Below are 26,405 nucleotides of genomic sequence, written 5' to 3' on the forward strand. Positions count from 1 at the left end.
GTCTTTAGTATTTGTTATTCTGTGGCAGGAGGATTCTATATTTGACAAAATTTACAAGCCATTTGTCTACATTTTACCTCAATACATAAACTTACATGGAAATTAACAGCTATGACTTTACTAACTCTACATCCATGGCTTTCCAGCTAGTGTTAGATAAAACTAGAAAGAACTTTACAAATTGAAAACAAGTGATCAGTCCTAAGAAGATATAGAGAATAAGCTAAAAATTCACGGTGACTTTTAGCCAGAAGAATAAGAAAAATGTATTAATATATACCAGATACTGGGATCCACTGGGTTAATTCTGAGAAGTTGATTCAATTATTTACAAAGGGGGTAAGTTAACCTTGCAACAGTATAGTGACACCAGTTACAGCAGTTGAAATTGGACCCCTAGCAACCCGATATCACTTTTTTATGCAGCATTATGGGGCTACAACAAATTGCTGCAAGTTTGGAGCTACCATACATGTGGCTTATAGTCAGCTACTCACAGGAAATGTGGTGTATCAGCTCTTTGAATCAACCCCAAATTGTTTGCATATAATTTTCAAGATAACTATATGTAACTCAGCATTCCTCTGGGGCATCAGAAGAAAATAAAAACAGTGAAGAATTTTGGTCAGGAATGTTATTCTTCACTTGATATATTGCAGCAAATTTTGGTTCCAAAATGTTATCTGGAGAATGCGGGCATCGATCCCGCTACCTCTCGCACGCTAAGCGAGCGCTCTACCATTTGAGCTAATTCCCCTTTGATGTTAAAACCATTTACACCACTTACACCAGGAGGACTGGATTACATTTAGAGATAACATCTCAAAAACATCCATTAGCCTCAAGTTTAGTGAAATCCCATTATCGTTGGTATTTAGTACCTTAATGATTTCATAAAATGTTTCCTTCTTTATCACCATTGTGTTGGAGACTTTGTGGGGCTGAGGAAACTGTCCCACATCTGGTGGTACTGTCACAACTTACTTCAATTGTGAACAGAGATACATTGTCTTACTTTCCTTCTCATAGGAATTTTAATGCCCAACTCCCTGTCATATTCCCTTTTATCTCATTATATTTCTGACATTCCTAAGTCTACCCACAAATTTATAACGCATATTTTGAGTGCTACCAAGTGCCATATAGCTTTATATTGAAAAAACTCAGTTCCACCATTCTCTATCTTTATTAAAAATACAATTTGGCACATCTATCATTGTGAATACATACCTTGAATTTTTCATAACACTGCAAATAAGTTCTCATATTCTTGGATCCTTGGACTAACTGAAATCCCCCTATTTCAACCCTTTTATAACTGGATTGATTCGCAACCATCATGACTAAGATATTTTCACACCCTGACAAAATTCTCAATTCACAGGGTATAATCCTGTTATTTTTTACTTTGCACAAGTTCATATTATAGTGTCCATTTGTAAGAAATGATCCAAGTTAGAAACTTTTAAGCAGTTTAAGTTCAGTTCTGCTGGTTCATCTTCCCTTACTGATAATATCCATTAGAAAGCACTTTCACGTGTCTCTGTGGCGCAATTGCTTAATACGTTCAGTTGTTAATCAAAAGTTTGGTGATTCAAGCCCACCCAGGAACGTCTTTAGTATTTGTTATTCTGTGGCAGGAGGATTCTATATTTGACAAAATTTACCAGCCATTTGTCTACATTTTACCTCAATACACAAACTTACATGGAAATTAACAGCTATGACTTTACTAACTCTACATCCATGGCTTTCCAGCTAGTGTTAGATAAAACTAGAAAGAACTTTACAAATTGAAAACAAGTGATCAGTCCTAAGAAGATATAGAGAATAAGCTAAAAATTCACGGTGACTTTTAGCCAGAAGAATAAGAAAAATGTATTAATATATACCAGATACTGGGATCCACAGGGTTAATTCTGAGAAGTTGATTCAATTATTTACAAAGGGGGTAAGTTAACCTTGCAACAGTATAGTAACACCAGTTACAGCAGTTGAAATTGGACCCCTAGCAACCCGATATCACTTTTTTATGCAGCATTATGGGGCTACAACAAATTGCTGCAAGTTTGGAGCTACCATACATGTGGCTTATAGTCAGCTACTCACAGGAAATGTGGTGTATCAGCTCTTTGAATCAACCCCAAATTGCTTGCATGTAATTTTCAAGATAACTATATGTAACTCAGCATTCCTCTGGGGCATCAGAAGAAAATAAAAACAGTGAAGAATTTTGGTCAGGAATGTTATTCTTCACTTGATATATTGCAGCAAATTTTGGTTCCAAAATCTTATATGGAGAATGCGGGCATCGATCCCGCTACCTCTCGCACGCTAAGCGAGCGCACTACCATTTGAGCTAATTCCCCTTTGATGTTAAAACCATTTACACCACTTACACCAGGAGGACTGGATTAGATTTAGAGATAACATCTCAAAAACATCCATTAGCCTCAAGTTTAGTGAAATCCCATTATCATTGGTATTTAGTACCTTAATGATTTCATAAAATGTTTCCTTCTTTATCACCATTGTGTTGGAGACTTTGTGGGGCTGAGGAAACTGTCCCACATCTGGTGGTACTGTCAGAACTTACTTCCATTGTGAACAGAGATACATTGTCTTTCTTTCCTTCTCATAGGAATTTTAATGCCCAACTCCCTGTCATATTCCCTTTTATCTCATTATATTTCTGACATTCCTAAGTCTACCCACAAATTTATAACGCATATTTTGAGTGCTACCAAGTGCCATATAGCTTTATATTGAAAAAACTCAGTTCCACCATTCTCTATCTTTATTAAAAATACAATTTGGCACATCTATCATTGTGAATACATAACTTGAATTTTTCATAACACTGCAAATAAGTTCTCATATTCTTGGATCCTTGGACTAACTGAAATCCCCCTATTTCAACCCTTTTATAACTGGATTGATTCGCCCCCATCATGACTAAGATATTTTCACACCCTGACAAAATTCTCAATTCACAGGGTATAATCCTGTTATTTTTTACTTTGCACAAGTTCATATTATAGTGTCCATTTGTAAGAAATGATCCAAGTTAGAAACTTTTAAGCAGTTTAAGTTCAGTTCTGCTGGTTCATCTTCCCTTACTGATAATATCCATTAGAAAGCACTTTCACGTGTCTCTGTGGCGCAATTGCTTAACGTGTTCAGTTGTTAATCAAAAGTTTTGTGATTCAAGCCCACCCAGGAACGTCTTTAGTATTTGTTATTCTGTGGCAGGAGGATTCTATATTTGACAAAATTTACAAGCCATTTGTCTACATTTTACCTCAATACATAAACTTACATGGAAATTAACAGCTATGACTTTACTAACTCTACATCCATGGCTTTCCAGCTAGTGTTAGATAAAACTAGAAAGAACTTTACAAATTGAAAACAAGTGATCAGTCCTAAGAAGATATAGAGAATAAGCTAAAAATTCACGGTGACTTTTAGCCAGAAGAATAAGAAAAATGTATTAATATATACCAGATACTGGGATCCACTGGGTTAATTCTGAGAAGTTGATTCAATTATTTACAAAGGGGGTAAGTTAACCTTGCAACAGTATAGTGACACCAGTTACAGCAGTTGAAATTGGACCCCTAGCAACCCGATATCACTTTTTTATGCAGCATTATGGGGCTACAACAAATTGCTGCAAGTTTGGAGCTACCATACATGTGGCTTATAGTCAGCTACTCACAGGAAATGTGGTGTATCAGCTCTTTGAATCAACCCCAAATTGTTTGCATATAATTTTCAAGATAACTATATGTAACTCAGCATTCCTCTGGGGCATCAGAAGAAAATAAAAACAGTGAAGAATTTTGGTCAGGAATGTTATTCTTCACTTGATATATTGCAGCAAATTTTGGTTCCAAAATGTTATCTGGAGAATGCGGGCATCGATCCCGCTACCTCTCGCACGCTAAGCGAGCGCTCTACCATTTGAGCTAATTCCCCTTTGATGTTAAAACCATTTACACCACTTACACCAGGAGGACTGGATTACATTTAGAGATAACATCTCAAAAACATCCATTAGCCTCAAGTTTAGTGAAATCCCATTATCGTTGGTATTTAGTACCTTAATGATTTCATAAAATGTTTCCTTCTTTATCACCATTGTGTTGGAGACTTTGTGGGGCTGAGGAAACTGTCCCACATCTGGTGGTACTGTCACAACTTACTTCAATTGTGAACAGAGATACATTGTCTTACTTTCCTTCTCATAGGAATTTTAATGCCCAACTCCCTGTCATATTCCCTTTTATCTCATTATATTTCTGACATTCCTAAGTCTACCCACAAATTTATAACGCATATTTTGAGTGCTACCAAGTGCCATATAGCTTTATATTGAAAAAACTCAGTTCCACCATTCTCTATCTTTATTAAAAATACAATTTGGCACATCTATCATTGTGAATACATACCTTGAATTTTTCATAACACTGCAAATAAGTTCTCATATTCTTGGATCCTTGGACTAACTGAAATCCCCCTATTTCAACCCTTTTATAACTGGATTGATTCGCAACCATCATGACTAAGATATTTTCACACCCTGACAAAATTCTCAATTCACAGGGTATAATCCTGTTTTTTTTTACTTTGCACAAGTTCATATTATAGTGTCCATTTGTAAGAAATGATCCAAGTTAGAAACTTTTAAGCAGTTTAAGTTCAGTTCTGCTGGTTCATCTTCCCTTACTGATAATATCCATTAGAAAGCACTTTCACGTGTCTCTGTGGCGCAATTGCTTAACGCGTTCAGTTGTTAATCAAAAGTTTGGTGGTTCAAGCCCACCCAGGAATGTCTTTAGTATTTGTTATTCTGTGGCAGGAGGATTCTATATTTTACAAAATTTACCAGCCATTTGTCTACATTTTACCTCAATACACAAACTTACATGGAAATTAACCGCTATGACTTTACTAACTCTACATCCATGGCTTTCCAGCTAGTGTTAGATAATACTAGAAAGAACTTTACATATTGAAAACAAGTGATCAGTCCTAAGAAGAGATAGATAATAAGCTAAAAATTCACGTTGACTTTTAGCCAGAAGAATAAGAAAAATGTATTAACATATACCAGATACTGGGATCCACTGGGTTAATTCTGAGAAGTTGATTCAATTATTTACAAAGGGGGTAAGTTAACCTTGCAACAGTATAGTAACACCAGTTACAGCAGTTGAAATTGGACCCCTTGCAACCCGATATCACTTTTTTATTGCGCATTATGGGGCTACAACAAATTACTGCAAGTTTGGAGCTACCATAAGTGTGGCTTATAGTCAGTTACTCACAGGAAATGTGGTGTATCAGCTCTTTGAATCAACCCCAAATTGTTTGCATGTAATTTTCAAGATAACTATATGTAACTCAGCATTCCTCTGGGGCATCAGAAGAAAATAAAAACAGTGAAGAATTTTGGTCAGGAATGTTATTCTCACATGATATATTGCAGCAAATTTTGGTTCCAAAATGTTATCTGGAGAATGCAGGCATCGATCCCGCTACCTCTCGCATGCTAAGCAAGCACTCTACCATTTGAGCTAATTCCCCTTTGATGTCAAAGCCATTTACACCACTTACACCAGTAGGACTGGATTACATTTAGGGATAACATCTCAAAAACATCCATTAGCCTCAAGTTTAGTGAAATCCCATTATCATTGGTATTTAGTACCTTAATGATTTCATAAAATGTTTCCTTCTTTATCACCATTGTGTTGGAGACTTTGTGGGGCTGAGGAAACTGTCCCACATCTGGTGGCACTGTCACAACTTACTTCCATTGTGAACAGAGAAACATTGTCTTACTTTCCTTCTCATAGGAATTTTAATGCCCAACTCCCTGTCATATTCCCTTTTATCTCATTATATTTCTGATATTCCTAAGTATACCCACAAATTTATAACACATATTTTGAATGCTACCAAATGCCATATAGCTTTATATTGAAAAAACTCATTTCCACCATTCTCTATCTTTATTATAAATACAATTTGGCACATCTATCATTATGAATACATCACTAGAATTTTTCATAACACTGCAAATAAGTTCTCATATTCTTGGATCCTTGGACTAACTGAAATCCCCCTATTTCAACCCTTTTATAACTGGATTGATTTGCCCCCATCATGACTAAGATATTTTCACACCCTGACAAAATTCTCAATTCACAGGGTATAATCCTGTTATTTTTTACTTTGCACAAGTTCATATTATAGTGTCCATTTGTAAGAAATGATCCAAGTTAGAAACTTTTAAGCAGTTTAAGTTCAGTTCTGCTGGTTCATCTTCCCTTACTGATAATATCCATTAGAAAGCACTTTCACGCGTCTCTGTGGCGCAATTGCTTAACGCGTTCAGTTGTTAATCAAAAGTTTGGTGGTTCAATCCCACCCAGGAATGTCTTTAGTATTTGTTATTCTGTGGCAGGAGGAATCTATATTTGACAAAATTTACCAGCCATTTGTCTACATTTTACCTCAATACACAAACTTACATGGAAATTAGCAGCTATGACTTTACTAACTCTTCATCCATGGCTTTCCAGCTAGTGTTAGATAATACTAGAAAGAACTTTACAAATTGAAAACAAGTGATCAGTCCTAAGAAGATTTAGAGAATAAGCTAAAAATTCACAGTGACTTTTAGCCAGAAGAATAAGAAAAATTTATTAATATATACCAGATACTGGGATCCACTGGGTTAATTCTGAGAAGTTGATTCAATTATTAACAAAGGGGGAAAGTTAACCTTGCAACAGTATAGTAACACCAGTTACAGCAGTTCAAATTTGACCACTAGCAACCCGATATCACATTTTTATGCAGCATTATGGGGCTTCAACAAATTGCTGCAAGTTTGGAACTACCATAAGTGTGGCTTATAGTCAGTTACTCACAGGAAATGTGGTGTATCAGCTCTTTGAATCAACCCCAAATTGTTTGCATTTAATTTTCAAGATAACTATATGTAACTCAGCATTCCTCTGGGGCATCAGAAGAAAATAAAAACAGTGAAGAATTTTGGTCAGGAATGTTATTCTTCACTTGATATATTGCAGCAAATTTTGGTTCCAAAATGTTATCTGGAGAATGCGGGCATCGATCCCGCTACTTCTCGCATGCTAAGCGAGCGCTCTACCATTTGAGCTAATTCCCCTTTGATGTTAAAACCATTTACACCACTTACACCAGGAGGACTGGATTACATTTAGAGATAACATCTCAAAAACATCCATTAGCCTCAAGTTTAGTGAAATCCCATTATCGTTGGTATTTAGTACCTTAATGATTTCATAAAATGTTTCCTTCTTTATCACCATTGTGTTGGAGAGTTTGTGGGGCTGAGGAAACTGTCCCACATCTGGTGGCACTGTCACAACTTACTTCCATTGTGAACAGAGATACATTGTCTTACTTTCCTTCTCATAGGAATTTTAATGCCCAACTCCCTGTCATATTCCCTTTTATCTCATTATATTTCTGACATTCCTAAGTATACCCACAAATTTATAACGCATATTTTGAGTGCTACCAAGTGCCATATAGCTTTATATTGAAAAAACTCAGTTCCACTATTCTCTATCTTTATTAAAAATACAATTTGGCACATCTATCATTGTGAATACATAACTTGAATTTTTCATAACACTGCAAATAAGTTCTCATATTCTTGGATCCTTGGACTAACTGAAATACCCCTATTTCAACCCTTTTATAACTGGATTGATTCGCCCCCATCATGACTAAGATATTTTCACACCCTGACAAAATTCTCAATTCACAGGGTATAATCCTGTTTTTTTTTACTTTACACAAGTTCATATTATAGTGTCCATTTGTAATAAATGATCCAAGTTAGAAACTTTTAAGCAGTTTAAGTTCAGTTCTGCTGGTTCATCTTCCCTTACTGATAATATCCATTAGAAAGCACTTTCACGTGTCTCTGTGGCGCAATTGCTTAACGCATTCAGTTGTTAATCAAAAGTTTGGTGGTTCAAGCCCACCCAGGAACGTCTTTAGTATTGTTATTCTGTGGCAGGAGGATTCTATATTTGACAAAATTAACCAGCCATTTGTCTACATTTTACCTCAATACACAAACTTACATGGAAATTAACAGCTATGACTTTACTAACTCTACATCCATGGCTTTCCAGCTAGTGTTAGATAATACTAGAAAGAACTATACAAATTGAAAACAAGTGATCAGTCCTAAGAAGATATAGAGAATAAGCTAAAAATTCACAGTGACTTTTAGCCAGAAGAATAAGAAAAATTTATTAATATATTCCAGATACTGGGATCCACTGGGTTAATTCTGAGAAGTTGATTCAATTATTTACAAAGGGGGTAAGTTAACCTTGCAACAGTATAGTAACACCAGTTACAGCAGTTCAAATTGGACCCCTTGCAACCCGATATCACTTTTTATTGCAGCATTATGGGGCTACAACAAATTGCTGCAAGTTTGGAGCTACCATAAGTGTGGCTTATAGTCAGTTACTCACAGGAAATGTAGTGTATCAGCTCTTTGAATCAACCCCAAATTGTTTGCATGTAATTTTCAAGATAACTATATGTAACTCAGCATTCCTCTGGGGCATCAGAAGAAAATAAAAACAGTGAAGAATTTTGGTCAGGAATGTTATTCTTCACATGATATATTACAGCAAATTTTGGTTCCAAAATGTTATCTGGAGAATGCGGGCATCGATCCTGCTACCTCTCGCATGCTAAGCGAGCGCTCTACCATTTGAGCTAATTCCCCTTTGATGTTAAAACCATTTACACCACTTACACCAGGAGGACTGTATTACATTTAGAGATAACATCTCAAAAACATCCATTAGCCTCAAGTTTAGTGAAATCCCATTATCGTTGGTATTTAGTACCTTAATGATTTCATAAAATGTTTCCTTCTTTATCACCATTGTGTTGGAGACTTTGTGGGGCTGAGGAAACTCTCCCACATCTGGTGGCACTGTCACAACTTACTTCCATTGTGAACAGAGATACATTCTTACTTTCCTTCTCATAGGAATTTTAATGCCCAACTCCCTGTCATATTCCCTTTTATCTCATTATATTTCTGATATTCCTAAGTATACCCACAAATTTATAACGCATATTTGGAGTGCTACCAAATGCCATATAACTTTATATTGAAAAAACTCAGTTCCACCATTCTCTATCTTTATTATAAATACAATTTGGCACATCTATCATTGTGAATGCATAACTTGAATTTTTCATAACACTGCAAATAAGTTCTCATATTCTTGGATCCTTGGACTAACTGAAATCCCCCTATTTCAACCCTTTTATAACTGGATTGATTTGCCCCCATCATGACTAAGATATTTTCACACCCTGACAAAATTCTCAATTCACAGGGTATAATCCTGTTATTTTTTACTTTGCACAAGTTCATATTATAGTGTCCATTTGTAAGAAATGATCCAAGTTAGAAACTTTTAAGCAGTTTAAGTTCAGTTCTGCTGGTTCATCTTCCCTTACTGATAATATCCATTAGAAAGCACTTTCACGCGTCTCTGTGGCGCAATTGCTTAACGCGTTCAGTTGTTAATCAAAAGTTTGGTGGTTCAATCCCACCCAGGAATGTCTTTAGTATTTGTTATTCTGTGGCAGGAGGAATCTATATTTGACAAAATTTACCAGCCATTTGTCTACATTTTACCTCAATACACAAACTTACATGGAAATTAGCAGCTATGACTTTACTAACTCTACATCCATGGCTTTCCAGCTAGTGTTAGATAATACTAGAAAGAACTTTACAAATTGAAAACAAGTGATCAGTCCTAAGAAGATTTAGAGAATAAGCTAAAAATTCACAGTGACTTTTAGCCAGAAGAATAAGAAAAATGTATTAATATATACCAGATACTGGGATCCACTGGGTTAATTCTGAGAAGTTGATTCAATTATTAACAAAGGTGGAAAGTTAACCTTGCAACAGTATAGTAACACCAGTTACAGCAGTTCAAATTTGACCACTAGCAACCCGATATCACATTTTTATGCAGCATTATGGGGCTACAACAAATTGCTGCAAGTTTGGAACTACCATAAGTGTGGCTTATAGTCAGTTACTCACAGGAAATGTGGTGTATCAGCTCTTTGAATCAACCCCAAATTGTTTGCATTTAATTTTCAAGATAACTATATGTAACTCAGCATTCCCCTGGGGCATCAGAAGAAAATAAAAACAGTGAAGAATTTTGGTCAGGAATGTTATTCTTCACTTGATATATTGCAGCAAATTTTGGTTCCAAAATGTTATCTGGAGAATGCGGGCATCGATCCCGCTACTTCTCGCATGCTAAGCGAGCGCTCTACCATTTGAGCTAATTCCCCTTTGATGTTAAAACCATTTACACCACTTACACCAGGAGGACTGGATTACATTTAGAGATAACATCTCAAAAACATCCATTAGCCTCAAGTTTAGTGAAATCCCATTATCGTTGGTATTTAGTACCTTAATGATTTCATAAAATGTTTCCTTCTTTAAACCCATTGTGTTGGAGACTTTGTGGGGCGGAGTAAACTGTCCCACATCTGGTGGCACTGTCACAACTTACTTCCCTTGTGAACAGAGATACATTGTCTTACTTTCCTTCTCATAGGAATTTTAATGCCCAACTCCCTGTCTTATTCCCATTTATCTCATTATATTTCTGATATTCCTAAGTATACCCACAAATTTATAACGCATATTTTGAGTGCTACCAAGTGCCATATAGCTTTATATTGAAAAAACTCATTTCCACCATTCTCTATCTTCATTATAAATACAATATGGCACACCTATCATTGTGAATACATCACTAGAATTTTTCATAACACTGCAAATAAGTTCTCATATTCTTTGATCCTTGGACTAACTGAAATCCCCCTATTTCAACCCTTTTATAACTGGATTGATTCGCCCCCATCATGACTAAGATATTTTCACATCCCTGACAAAATTCTCAATTCACAGGGTATAATCCTGTTATTTCTTACTTTGCACAAGTTCATATTATAGTGTCCATTTGTAAGAAATGATCCAAGTTAGAAACTTTTAAGCAGTTTAAGTTCAGTTCTGCTGGTTCATCTTCCCTTACTGATAATATCCATTAGAAAGCACTTTCACGTGTCTCTGTGGTCTCAATTGCTTAATACGTTCAGTTGTTAATCAAAAGTTTGGTGGTTCAAGCACACCCTGGAATGTATTTAGTATTTGTTATTCTGTGGCAGGAGGATTCTATATTTGACAAAATTTTCCCGCCATTTGTCTACATTTTACCTCAATGCACAAACTTACATGGAAATTAACAGCTATGACTTTACTAACTCTACATCCATGGCTTTCCAGCTAGTGTTAGATAATACTAGAAAGAACTTTACAAATTGAAAACAAGTGATCAGTCCTAAGAAGATATAGAGAATAAGCTAAAAATTCACAGTGACTTTTATCAAGAAGAATAAGAAAAATGTATTAATATATACCAGATACTGGGATCCACTGGGTTAATTCTGAGAAGTTGATTCAATTATTTACAAAGGGGGTAAGTTAACCTTGCAACAGTATAGTAACACCAGCTATAGCAGTTCAAATTGGACCCCTTGCAACCCGATATCACTTTTTATTGCAGCATTATGGGGCTACAACAAATTGCTGCAAGTTTGGAGCTACCATAAGTGTGGCTTATAGTCAGTTACTCACAGGAAATGTAGTGCATCAGCTCTTTGAATCAACCCCAAATTGTTTGCATGTAATTTTCAAGATAACTATATGTAACTCAGCATTCCTCTGGGGCATCAGAAGAAAATAAAAACAGTGAAGAATTTTGGTCAGGAATGTTATTCTTCACATGATATATTACAGCAAATTTTGGTTCCAAAATCTTATCTGGAGAATGCGGGCATCGATCCCGCTACCTCTCGCATGCTAAGCGAGCGCTCTACCATTTGAGCTAATTCCACTTTGATGTTAAAACCATTTACACCACTTACACCAGGAGGACTGGATTACATTTAGAGATAACATCTCAAAAACATCCATTAGCCTCAAGTTTAGTGAAATCCCATTATCGTTGGTATTTAGTACCTTAATGATTTCATAAAATGTTTCCTTCTTTATCACCATTGTGTTGGAGACTTTGTGGGGCTGAGGAAACTCTCCCACATCTGGTGGCACTGTCACAACTTACTTCCATTGTGAACAGAGATACATTCTTACTTTCCTTCTCATAGGAATTTTAATGCCCAACTCCCTGTCATATTCCCTTTTATCTCATTATATTTCTGATATTCCTAAGTATACCCACAAATTTATAACGCATATTTGGAGTGCTTCCAAATGCCATATATCTTTATATTGAAAAAACTCAGTTCCACCATTCTCTATCTTTATTATAAATACAATTTGGCACATCTATCATTGTGAATGCATAACTTGAATTTTTCATAACACTGCAAATAAGTTCTCATATTCTTGGATCCTTGGACTAACTGAAATCCCCCTATTTCAACCCTTTTATAACTGGATTGATTTGCCCCCATCATGACTAAGATATTTTCACACCCTGACAAAATTCTCAATTCACAGGGTATAATCCTGTTATTTTTTACTTTGCACAAGTTCATATTATAGTGTCCATTTGTAAGAAATGATCCAAGTTAGAAACTTTTAAGCAGTTTAAGTTCAGTTCTGCTGGTTCATCTTCCCTTACTGATAATATCCATTAGAAAGCACTTTCACGCGTCTCTGTGGCGCAATTGCTTAACGCGTTCAGTTGTTAATCAAAAGTTTGGTGGTTCAATCCCACCCAGGAATGTCTTTAGTATTTGTTATTCTGTGGCAGGAGGAATCTATATTTGACAAAATTTACCAGCCATTTGTCTACATTTTACCTCAATACACAAACTTACATGGAAATTAGCAGCTATGACTTTACTAACTCTACATCCATGGCTTTCCAGCTAGTGTTAGATAATACTAGAAAGAACTTTACAAATTGAAAACAAGTGATCAGTCCTAAGAAGATTTAGAGAATAAGCTAAAAATTCACAGTGACTTTTAGCCAGAAGAATAAGAAAAATGTATTAATATATACCAGATACTGGGATCCACTGGGTTAATTCTGAGAAGTTGATTCAATTATTAACAAAGGGGGAAAGTTAACCTTGCAACAGTATAGTAACACCAGTTACAGCAGTTCAAATTTGACCACTAGCAACCCGATATCACATTTTTATGCAGCATTATGGGGCTACAACAAATTGCTGCAAGTTTGGAACTACCATAAGTGTGGCTTATAGTCAGTTACTCACAGGAAATGTGGTGTATCAGCTCTTTGAATCAACCCCAAATTGTTTGCATTTAATTTTGAAGATAACTATATGTAACTCAGCATTCCTCTGGGGCATCAGAAGAAAATAAAAACAGTGAAGAATTTTGGTCAGGAATGTTATTCTTCACTTGATATATTGCAGCAAATTTTGGTTCCAAAATGTTATCTGGAGAATGCGGGCATCGATCCCGCTACTTCTCGCATGCTAAGCGAGCGCTCTACCATTTGAGCTAATTCCCCTTTGATGTTAAAACCATTTACACCACTTACACCAGGAGGAATGGATTACATTTAGAGATAACATCTCAAAAACATCCATTAGCCTCAAGTTTAGTGAAATCCCATTATCGTTGGTATTTAGTACCTTAATGATTTCATAAAATGTTTCCTTCTTTAAACCCATTGTGTTGGAGACTTTGTGGGGCGGAGTAAACTGTCCCACATCTGGTGGCACTGTCACAACTTACTTCCCTTGTGAACAGAGATACATTGTCTTACTTTCCTTCTCATAGGAATTTTAATGCCCAACTCCCTGTCTTATTCCCATTTATCTCATTATATTTCTGATATTCCTAAGTATACCCACAAATTTATAACGCATATTTTGAGTGCTACCAAGTGCCATATAGCTTTATATTGAAAAAACTCATTTCCACCATTCTCTATCTTCATTATAAATACAATATGGCACATCTATCATTGTGAATACATCACTAGAATTTTTCATAACACTGCAAATAAGTTCTCATATTCTTGGATCCTTGGACTAACTGAAATCCCCCTATTTCAACCCTTTTATAACTGGATTGATTCGCCCCCATCATGACTAAGATATTTTCACACCCTGACAAAATTCTCAATTCACAGGGTATAATCCTGTTATTTCTTACTTTGCACAAGTTCATATTATAGTGTCCATTTGTAAGAAATGATCCAAGTTAGAAACTTTTAAGCAGTTTAAGTTCAGTTCTGCTGGTTCATCTTCCCTTACTAATAATATCCATTAGAAAGCACTTTCACGTGTCTCTGTGGTCTCAATTGCTTAATACGTTCAGTTGTTAATCAAAAGTTTGGTGGTTCAAGCACACCCTGGAATGTATTTAGTTTTTGTTATTCTGTGGCAGGAGGATTCTATATTTGACAAAATTTTCCAACCATTTGTCTACATTTTACCTCAATGCACAAACTTACATGGAAATTAACAGCTATGACTTTACTAACTCTACATCCATGGCTTTCCAGCTAGTGTTAGATAATACTAGAAAGAACTTTACAAATTGAAAACAAGTGATCAGTCCTAAGAAGATATAGAGAATAAGCTAAAAATTCACAGTGACTTTTATCAAGAAGAATAAGAAAAATGTATTAATATATACCAGATACTGGGATCCACTGGGTTAATTCTGAGAAGTTGATTCAATTATTTACAAAGGGGGTAAGTTAACCTTGCAACAGTATAGTAACACCAGCTATAGCAGTTGAAATTGGACCCCTAGCAACCCGATATCACTTTTTTATGTAGCATTATGGGGCTACAACAAATTGCTGCAAGTTTGGAGCTACCATAAGTGTGGCTTATAGTCAGTTACTCACAGGAAATGTGGTGTTTCAGCTCTTTGAATTAACCCCAAATTGTTTGCATGTAATTTTCAAGATAACTATTTGTAACTCAGCATTCCTCTGGGGCATCAGAAGAAAATAAAAACAGTGAAGAATTTTGGTCAGGAATGTTATTCTTCACATGATATATTGCAGCAAATTTTGGTTCCAAAATCTTATCTGGAGAATGCGAGCATAGATCCCGCTACTTCTCGAATGCTAAGCGAGCGCTCTACCATTTGAGCTAATTCCCCTTTGATGTTAAAACTATTTACACCACTTACACCAGGAGGACTGGATTACATTTAGAGATAACATCTCAAAAACATCCATTAGCCTCAAGTTTAGTGAAATCCCATTATCGTTGGTATTTAGTACCTTAATGATTTCATAAAATGTTTCCTTCTTTATCACCATTGTGTTGGAGAGTTTGTGGGGCTGAGGAAACTGTCCCACATCTGGTGGCACTGTCACAACTTACTTCCATTGTGAACAGAGATACATTGTCTTACTTTCCTTCTCATAGGAATTTTAATGCCCAACTCCCTGTTATATTCCCTTTTATCTCATTATATTTCTGACATTCCTAAGTCTACCCACAAATTTATAACGCATATTTTGAGTGCTACCAAGTGCCATATAGCTTTATATTGAAAAAACTCAGTTCCACCATTCTCTATCTTTATTAAAAATACAATTTGGCACATCTATCATTGTGAATACATAACTTGAATTTTTCATAACACTGCAAATAAGTTCTCATATTCTTGGATCCTTGGACTAACTGAAATCCCCCTATTTCAACCCTTTTATAACTGGATTGATTCGCCCCCATCATGACTAAGATATTTTCACACCCTGACAAAATTCTCAATTCACAGGGTATAATCCTGTTATTTATTACTTTGCACAAGTTCATATTATAGTGTCCATTTGTAAGAAATGATCCAAGTTAGAAACTTTTAAGCAGTTTAAGTTCAGTTCTGCTGGTTCATCTTCCCTTACTGATAATATCCATTAGAAAGCACTTTCACGTGTCTCTGTGGCGCAATTGCTTAACGCATTCAGTTGTTAATCAAAAGTTTGGTGGTTCAAGCCCACCCAGGAACGTCTTTAGTATTGTTATTCTGTGGCAGGAGGATTCTATATTTGACAAAATTAACCAGCCATTTGTCTACATTTTACCTCAATACACAAACTTACATGGAAATTAACAGCTATGACTTTACTAACTCTACATCCATGGCTTTCCAGCTAGTGTTAGATAATACTAGAAAGAACTATACAAATTGAAAACAAGTGATCAGTCCTAAGAAGATATAGAGAATAACCTAAAAATTCACAGTGACTTTTAGCCAGAAGAATAAGAAAAATGTATTAATATATTCCAGATACTGGGATCCACTGGGTTAATTCTGAGAAGTTGATTCAATTATTTACAAAGGGGGTAAGTTAACCTTGCAACAGTATAGTAACACCAGTTACAGCAGTTCAAATTGGACCCCTTGCAACCCGATATCACTTTTTATTGCAGCATTATGGGGCTACAACAAATTGCTGCAAGTTTGGAGCTACCATAAGTGTGGCTTATAGTCAGTTACTCACACGAAATGTAGTGTATCAGCTCTTTGAATCAACCCCAAATTGTTTGCATGTAATTTTCAAGATAACTATATGTAACTCAGCATTCCTCTGGGGCATCAGAAGAAAATAAAAACAGTGAAGAATTTTGGTCAGGAATGTTTTTCTTCACATGATATATTACAGCAAATTTTGGTTCCAAAATCTTATCTGGAGAATGCGGGCATCGATCCCGCTACCTCTCGCATGCTAAGCGAGCGCTCTACCATTTGAGCTAATTCCCCTTTGATGTTAAAACCATTTACACCACTTACACCAGGAGGACTGGATTACATTTAGAGATGACATCTCAAAAACATCCATTAGCCTCAAGTTTAGTGAAATCCCATTATCGTTGGTATTTAGTACCTTAATGATTTCATAAAATGTTTCCTTCTTTATCACCATTGTGTTGGAGACTTTGTGGGGCTGAGGAAACTCTCCCACATCTGGTGGCACTGTCACAACTTACTTCCATTGTGAACAGAGATACATTCTTACTTTCCTTCTCATAGGAATTTTAATGCCCAACTCCCTGTCATATTCCCTTTTATCTCATTATATTTCTGATATTCCTAAGTATACCCACAAATTTATAACGCATATTTGGAGTGCTACCAAATGCCATATAACTTTATATTGAAAAAACTCAGTTCCACCATTCTCTATCTTTATTATAAATACAATTTGGCACATCTATCATTGTGAATGCATAACTTGAATTTTTCATAACACTGCAAATAAGTTCTCATATTCTTGGATCCTTGGACTAACTGAAATCCCCCTATTTCAACCCTTTTATAACTGGATTGATTTGCCCCAATCATGACTAAGATATTTTCACACCCTGACAAAATTCTCAATTCACAGGGTATAATCCTGTTATTTTTTACTTTGCACAAGTTCATATTATAGTGTCCATTTGTAAGAAATGATCCAAGTTAGAAACTTTTAAGCAGTTTAAGTTCAGTTCTGCTGGTTCATCTTCCCTTACTGATAATATCCATTAGAAAGCACTTTCACGCGTCTCTGTGGCGCAATTGCTTAACGCGTTCAGTTGTTAATCAAAAGTTTGGTGGTTCAATCCCACCCAGGAATGTCTTTAGTATTTGTTATTCTGTGGCAGGAGGAATCTATATTTGACAAAATTTACCAGCCATTTGTCTACATTTTACCTCAATACACAAACTTACATGGAAATTAGCAGCTATGACTTTACTAACTCTACATCCATGGCTTTCCAGCTAGTGTTAGATAATACTAGAAAGAACTTTACAAATTGAAAACAAGTGATCAGTCCTAAGAAGATTTAGAGAATAAGCTAAAAATTCACAGTGACTTTTAGCCAGAAGAATAAGAAAAATGTATTAATATATACCAGATACTGGGATCCACTGGGTTAATTCTGAGAAGTTGATTCAATTATTAACAAAGGGGGAAAGTTAACCTTGCAACAGTATAGTAACACCAGTTACAGCAGTTCAAATTTGACCACTAGCAACCCGATATCACTTTTTATGCAGCATTATGGGGCTACAACAAATTGCTGCAAGTTTGGAACTACCATAAGTGTGGCTTATAGTCAGTTACTCACAGGAAATGTCGTGTATCAGCTCTTTGAATCAACCCCAAATTGTTTGCATTTAATTTTCAAGATAACTATATGTAACTCAGCATTCCTCTGGGGCATCAGAAGAAAATAAAAACAGTGAAGAATTTTGGTCAGGAATGTTATTCTTCACTTGATATATTGCAGCAAATTTTGGTTCCAAAATGTTATCTGGAGAATGCGGGCATCGATCCCGCTACTTCTCGCATGCTAAGCGAGCGCTCTACCATTTGAGCTAATTCCCCTTTGATGTTAAAGTCATTTACACCACTTACACCAGGAGGACTGGATTACATTTAGAGATAACATCTCAAAAACATCCATTAGCCTCAAGTTTAGTGAAATCCCATTATCGTTGGTATTTAGTACCTTAATGATTTCATAAAATGTTTCCTTCTTTAAACCCATTGTGTTGGAGACTTTGTGGGGCGGAGTAAACTGTCCCACATCTGGTGGCACTGTCACAACTTACTTCCCTTGTGAACAGAGATACATTGTCTTACTTTCCTTCTCATAGGAATTTTAATGCCCAACTCCCTGTCTTATTCCCATTTATCTCATTATATTTCTGATATTCCTAAGTATACCCACAAATTTATAACGCATATTTTGAGTGCTACCAAGTGCCATATAGCTTTATATTGAAAAAACTCATTTCCACCATTCTCTATCTTCATTATAAATACAATATGGCACACCTATCATTGTGAATACATCACTAGAATTTTTCATAACACTGCAAATAAATTCTCATATTCTTGGATCCTTGGACTAACTGAAATCCCCCTATTTCAACCCTTTTATAACTGGATTGATTCGCCCCCATCATGACTAAGATATTTTCACACCCTGACAAAATTCTCAATTCACAGGGTATAATCCTGTTATTTCTTACTTTGCACAAGTTCATATTATAGTGTCCATTTGTAAGAAATGATCCAAGTTAGAAACTTTTAAGCAGTTTAAGTTCAGTTCTGCTGGTTCATCTTCCCTTACTAATAATATCCATTAGAAAGCACTTTCACGTGTCTCTGTGGTCTCAATTGCTTAATACGTTCAGTTGTTAATCAAAAGTTTGGTGGTTCAAGCACACCCTGGAATGTATTTAGTTTTTTGTTTACTGTGGCAGGAGGATTCTATATTTGACAAAATTTTCCAGCCATTTGTCTACATTTTACCTCAATGCACAAACTTACATGGAAATTAACAGCTATGACTTTACTAACTCTACATCCATGGCTTTCCAGCTAGTGTTAGATAATACTAGAAAGAACTTTACAAATTGAAAACAAGTGATCAGTCCTAAGAAGATATAGAGAATAAGCTAAAAATTCACAGTGACTTTTATCAAGAAGAATAAGAAAAATGTATTAATATATACCAGATACTGGGATCCACTGGGTTAATTCTGAGAAGTTGATTCAATTATTTACAAAGGGGGTAAGTTAACCTTGCAACAGTATAGTAACACCAGCTATAGCAGTTGAAATTGGACCCCTAGCAACCCGATATCACTTTTTTATGCAGCATTATGGGGCTACAACAAATTGCTGCAAGTTTGGAGCTACCATAAGTGTGGCTTATAGTCAGTTACTCACAGGAAATGTGGTGTTTCAGCTCTTTGAATTAACCCCAAATTGTTTGCATGTAATTTTCAAGATAACTATTTGTAACTCAGCATTCCTCTGGGGCATCAGAAGAAAATAAAAACAGTGAAGAATTTTGGTCAGGAATGTTATTCTTCACATGATATATTGCAGCAAATTTTGGTTCCAAAATCTTATCTGGAGAATGCGAGCATCGATCCCGCTACTTCTCGCATGCTAAGCGAGCGCTCTACCATTTGAGCTAATTCCCCTTTGATGTTAAAACTATTTACACCACTTACACCAGGAGGACTGGATTACATTTAGAGATAACATCTCAAAAACATCCATTAGCCTCAAGTTTAGTGAAATCCCATTATCGTTGGTATTTAGTACCTTAATGATTTCATAAAATGTTTCCTTCTTTATCACCATTGTGTTGGAGAGTTTGTGGGGCTGAGGAAACTGTCCCACATCTGGTGGCACTGTCACAACTTACTTCCATTGTGAACAGAGATACATTGTCTTACTTTCCTTCTCATAGGAATTTTAATGCCCAACTCCCTGTTATATTCCCTTTTATCTCATTATATTTCTGACATTCCTAAGTCTACCCACAAATTTATAACGCATATTTTGAGTGCTACCAAGTGCCATATAGCTTTATATTGAAAAAACTCAGTTCCACCATTCTCTATCTTTATTAAAAATACAATTTGGCACATCTATCATTGTGAATACATAACTTGAATTTTTCATAACACTGCAAATAAGTTCTCATATTCTTGGATCCTTGGACTAACTGAAATCCCCCTATTTCAACCCTTTTATAACTGGATTGATTCGCCCCCATCATGACTAAGATATTTTCACACCCTGACAAAATTCTCAATTCACAGGGTATAATCCTGTTATTTCTTACTTTGCACAAGTTCATATTATAGTGTCCATTTGTAAGAAATGATCCAAGTTAGAAACTTTTAAGCAGTTTAAGTTCAGTTCTGCTGGTTCATCTTCCCTTACTGATAATATCCATTAGAAAGCACTTTCACGTGTCTCTGTGGCGCAATTGCTTAACGCATTCAGTTGTTAATCAAAAGTTTGGTGGTTCAAGCCCACCCAGGAACGTCTTTAGTATTGTTATTCTGTGGCAGGAGGATTCTATATTTGACAAAATTAACCAGCCATTTGTCTACATTTTACCTCAATACACAAACTTACATGGAAATTAACAGCTATGACTTTACTAACTCTACATCCATGGCTTTCCAGCTAGTGTTAGATAATACTAGAAAGAACTATACAAATTGAAAACAAGTGATCAGTCCTAAGAAGATATAGAGAATAACCTAAAAATTCACAGTGACTTTTAGCCAGAAGAATAAGAAAAATTTATTAATATATTCCAGATACTGGGATCCACTGGGTTAATTCTGAGAAGTTGATTCAATTATTTACAAAGGGGGTAAGTTAACCTTGCAACAGTATAGTAACACCAGTTACAGCAGTTCAAATTGGACCCCTTGCAACCCGATATCACTTTTTATTGCAGCATTATGGGGCTACAACAAATTGCTGCAAGTTTGGAGCTACCATAAGTGTGGCTTATAGTCAGTTACTCACAGGAAATGTAGTGTATCAGCTCTTTGAATCAACCCCAAATTGTTTGCATGTAATTTTCAAGATAACTATATGTAACTCAGCATTCCTCTGGGGCATCAGAAGAAAATAAAAACAGTGAAGAATTTTGGTCAGGAATGTTATTCTTCACATGATATATTACAGCAAATTTTGGTTCCAAAATCTTATCTGGAGAATGCGGGCATCGATCCCGCTACCTCTCGCATGCTAAGCGAGCGCTCTACCATTTGAGCTAATTCCCCTTTGATGTTAAAACCATTTACACCACTTACACCAGGAGGACTGGATTACATTTAGAGATAACATCTCAAAAACATCCATTAGCCTCAAGTTTAGTGAAATCCCATTATCGTTGGTATTTTGTACCTTAATGATTTCATAAAATGTTTCCTTCTTTATCACCATTGTGTTGGAGACTTTGTGGGGCTGAGGAAACTCTCCCACATCTGGTGGCACTGTCACAACTTACTTCCATTGTGAACAGAGATACATTCTTACTTTCCTTCTCATAGGAATTTTAATGCCCAACTCCCTGTCATATTCCCTTTTATCTCATTATATTTCTGATATTCCTAAGTATACCCACAAATTTATAACGCATATTTGGAGTGCTACCAAATGCCATATAACTTTATATTGAAAAAACTCAGTTCCACCATTCTCTATCTTTATTATAAATACAATTTGGCACATCTATCATTGTGAATGCATAACTTGAATTTTTCATAACACTGCAAATAAGTTCTCATATTCTTGGATCCTTGGACTAACTGAAATCCCCCTATTTCAACCCTTTTATAACTGGATTGATTTGCCCCAATCATGACTAAGATATTTTCACACCCTGACAAAATTCTCAATTCACAGGGTATAATCCTGTTATTTTTTACTTTGCACAAGTTCATATTATAGTGTCCATTTGTAAGAAATGATCCAAGTTAGAAACTTTTAAGCAGTTTAAGTTCAGTTCTGCTGGTTCATCTTCCCTTACTGATAATATCCATTAGAAAGCACTTTCACGCGTCTCTGTGGCGCAATTGCTTAACGCGTTCAGTTGTTAATCAAAAGTTTGGTGGTTCAATCCCACCCAGGAATGTCTTTAGTATTTGTTATTCTGTGGCAGGAGGAATCTATATTTGACAAAATTTACCAGCCATTTGTCTACATTTTACCTCAATACACAAACTTACATGGAAATTAGCAGCTATGACTTTACTAACTCTACATCCATGGCTTTCCAGCTAGTGTTAGATAATACTAGAAAGAACTTTACAAATTGAAAACAAGTGATCAGTCCTAAGAAGATTTAGAGAATAAGCTAAAAATTCACAGTGACTTTTAGCCAGAAGAATAAGAAAAATGTATTAATATATACCAGATACTGGGATCCACTGGGTTAATTCTGAGAAGTTGATTCAATTATTAACAAAGGGGGAAAGTTAACCTTGCAACAGTATAGTAACACCAGTTACAGCAGTTCAAATTTGACCACTAGCAACCCGATATCACTTTTTATGCAGCATTATGGGGCTACAACAAATTGCTGCAAGTTTGGAACTACCATAAGTGTGGCTTATAGTCAGTTACTCACAGGAAATGTGGTGTATCAGCTCTTTGAATCAACCCCAAATTGTTTGCATTTAATTTTCAAGATAACTATATGTAACTCAGCATTCCTCTGGGGCATCAGAAGAAAATAAAAACAGTGAAGAATTTTGGTCAGGAATGTTATTCTTCACTTGATATATTGCAGCAAATTTTGGTTCCAAAATGTTATCTGGAGAATGCGGGCATCGATCCCGCTACTTCTCGCATGCTAAGCGAGCGCTCTACCATTTGAGCTAATTCCCCTTTGATGTTAAAGCCATTTACACCACTTACACCAGGAGGACTGGATTACATTTAGAGATAACATCTCAAAAACATCCATTAGCCTCAAGTTTAGTGAAATCCCATTATCGTTGGTATTTAGTACCTTAATGATTTCATAAAATGTTTCCTTCTTTAAACCCATTGTGTTGGAGACTTTGTGGGGCGGAGTAAACTGTCCCACATCTGGTGGCACTGTCACAACTTACTTCCCTTGTGAACAGAGATACATTGTCTTACTTTCCTTCTCATAGGAATTTTAATGCCCAACTCCCTGTCTTATTCCCATTTATCTCATTATATTTCTGATATTCCTAAGTATACCCACAAATTTATAACGCATATTTTGAGTGCTACCAAGTGCCATATAGCTTTATATTGAAAAAACTCATTTCCACCATTCTCTATCTTCATTATAAATACAATATGGCACACCTATCATTGTGAATACATCACTAGAATTTTTCATAACACTGCAAATAAATTCTCATATTCTTGGATCCTTGGACTAACTGAAATCCCCCTATTTCAACCCTTTTATAACTGGATTGATTCGCCCCCATCATGACTAAGATATTTTCACACCCTGACAAAATTCTCAATTCACAGGGTATAATCCTGTTATTTCTTACTTTGCACAAGTTCATATTATAGTGTCCATTTGTAAGAAATGATCCAAGTTAGAAACTTTTAAGCAGTTTAAGTTCAGTTCTGCTGGTTCATCTTCCCTTACTGATAATATCCATTAGAAAGCACTTTCACGTGTCTCTGTGGCGCAATTGCTTAATGTGTTCAGTTGTTAATCAAAAGTTTGGTGATTCAAGCCCACCCAGGAATGTCTTTAGTATTTGTTATTCTGTGGCAGGAGGATTCTATATTTGACAAAATTTACCAGCCATTTGTCTACATTTTACCTCAATACACAAACTTACATGGAAATTAACAGCTATGACTTTACTAACTCTACATCCATGGCTTTCCAGCTAGTGTTAGATAAAACTAGAAAGAACTTTACAAATTGAAAACAAGTGATCAGTCCTAAGAAGATATAGAGAATAAGCTAAAAATTCATGGTGACTTTTAGCCAGAAGAATAAGAAAAATGTATTAATATATACCAGATACTGGGATCCACAGGGTTAATTCTGAGAAGTTGATTCAATTATTTACAAAGTGGGTAAGTTAACCTTGCAACAGTATAGTAACACCAGTTACAGTAGTTGAAATTGGACCCCTAGCAACCCGATATCACTTTTTTATGCAGCATTATGGGGCTACAACAAATTGCTGCAAGTTTGGAGCTACCATACATGTGGCTTATAGTCAGCTACTCACAGGAAATGTGGTGTATCAGCTCTTTGAATCAACCCCAAATTGTTTGCATGTAATTTTCAAGATAACTATATGTAACTCAGCATTCCTCTGGGGCATCAGAAGAAAATAAAAACAGTGAAGAATTTTGGTCAGGAATGTTATTCTTCACATGATATATTGCAGCAAATTTTGGTTCCAAAATCTTATCTGGAGAATGCGAGCATCGATCCCGCTACTTCTCGCATGCTAAGCGAGCGCTCTACCATTTGAGCTAATTCCCCTTTGATGTTAAAACTATTTACACCACTTACACCAGGAGGACTGGATTACATTTAGAGATAACATCTCAAAAACATCCATTAGCCTCAAGTTTAGTGAAATCCCATTATCGTTGGTATTTAGTACCTTAATGATTTCATAAAATGTTTCCTTCTTTATCACCATTGTGTTGGAGAGTTTGTGGGGCTGAGGAAACTGTCCCACATCTGGTGGCACTGTCACAACTTACTTCCATTGTGAACAGAGATACATTGTCTTACTTTCCTTCTCATAGGAATTTTAATGCCCAACTCCCTGTTATATTCCCTTTTATCTCATTATATTTCTGACATTCCTAAGTCTACCCACAAATTTATAACGCATATTTTGAGTGCTACCAAGTGCCATATAGCTTTATATTGAAAAAACTCAGTTCCACCATTCTCTATCTTTATTAAAAATACAATTTGGCACATCTATCATTGTGAATACATAACTTGAATTTTTCATAACACTGCAAATAAGTTCTCATATTCTTGGATCCTTGGACTAACTGAAATCCCCCTATTTCAACCCTTTTATAACTGGATTGATTCGCCCCAATCATGACTAAGATATTTTCACACCCTGACAAAATTCTCAATTCACAGGGTATAATCCTGTTATTTATTACTTTGCACAAGTTCATATTATAGTGTCCATTTGTAAGAAATGATCCAAGTTAGAAACTTTTAAGCAGTTTAAGTTCAGTTCTGCTGGTTCATCTTCCCTTACTGATAATATCCATTAGAAAGCACTTTCACGTGTCTCTGTGGCGCAATTGCTTAACGCATTCAGTTGTTAATCAAAAGTTTGGTGGTTCAAGCCCACCCAGGAACGTCTTTAGTATTGTTATTCTGTGGCAGGAGGATTCTATATTTGACAAAATTAACCAGCCATTTGTCTACATTTTACCTCAATACACAAACTTACATGGAAATTAACAGCTATGACTTTACTAACTCTACATCCATGGCTTTCCAGCTAGTGTTAGATAATACTAGAAAGAACTATACAAATTGAAAACAAGTGATCAGTCCTAAGAAGATATAGAGAATAACCTAAAAATTCACAGTGACTTTTAGCCAGAAGAATAAGAAAAATTTATTAATATATTCCAGATACTGGGATCCACTGGGTTAATTCTGAGAAGTTGATTCAATTATTTACAAAGGGGGTAAGTTAACCTTGCAACAGTATAGTAACACCAGTTACAGCAGTTCAAATTGGACCCCTTGCAACCCGATATCACTTTTTATTGCAGCATTATGGGGCTACAACAAATTGCTGCAAGTTTGGAGCTACCATAAGTGTGGCTTATAGTCAGTTACTCACAGGAAATGTAGTGTATCAGCTCTTTGAATCAACCCCAAATTGTTTGCATGTAATTTTCAAGATAACTATATGTAACTCAGCATTCCTCTGGGGCATCAGAAGAAAATAAAAACAGTGAAGAATTTTG

The 26,405-nt window shown here is 35.7% G+C and overlaps 4 non-coding genes across 4 annotated transcripts; all 4 read right to left on the reverse strand.

The window, feature by feature from the left end:
- Window positions 1-684: 684 nt before the first annotated feature.
- On the reverse strand, window positions 685-757 carry TRNAA-AGC (transfer RNA alanine (anticodon AGC)). The gene has a single exon. It is a non-coding gene; the product is annotated as a tRNA-Ala (tRNA).
- A 3,151-nt stretch (window positions 758-3,908) lies between these two features.
- Window positions 3,909-3,981, reverse strand: TRNAA-AGC (transfer RNA alanine (anticodon AGC)). Its single transcript has one exon. It is a non-coding gene; the product is annotated as a tRNA-Ala (tRNA).
- A 12,819-nt stretch (window positions 3,982-16,800) lies between these two features.
- Window positions 16,801-16,873, reverse strand: TRNAA-AGC (transfer RNA alanine (anticodon AGC)). Its single transcript has one exon. It is a non-coding gene; the product is annotated as a tRNA-Ala (tRNA).
- A 4,760-nt stretch (window positions 16,874-21,633) lies between these two features.
- Window positions 21,634-21,706, reverse strand: TRNAA-AGC (transfer RNA alanine (anticodon AGC)). The gene has a single exon. It is a non-coding gene; the product is annotated as a tRNA-Ala (tRNA).
- Window positions 21,707-26,405: the final 4,699 nt, after the last annotated feature.

Source organism: Taudactylus pleione, unplaced genomic scaffold (genome assembly GCF_031769625.1).
Source record: "Taudactylus pleione unplaced genomic scaffold, aTauple2 ptg000174l, whole genome shotgun sequence".
In the NCBI taxonomy this organism is placed as follows: Eukaryota; Metazoa; Chordata; class Amphibia; order Anura; family Myobatrachidae; genus Taudactylus; species Taudactylus pleione.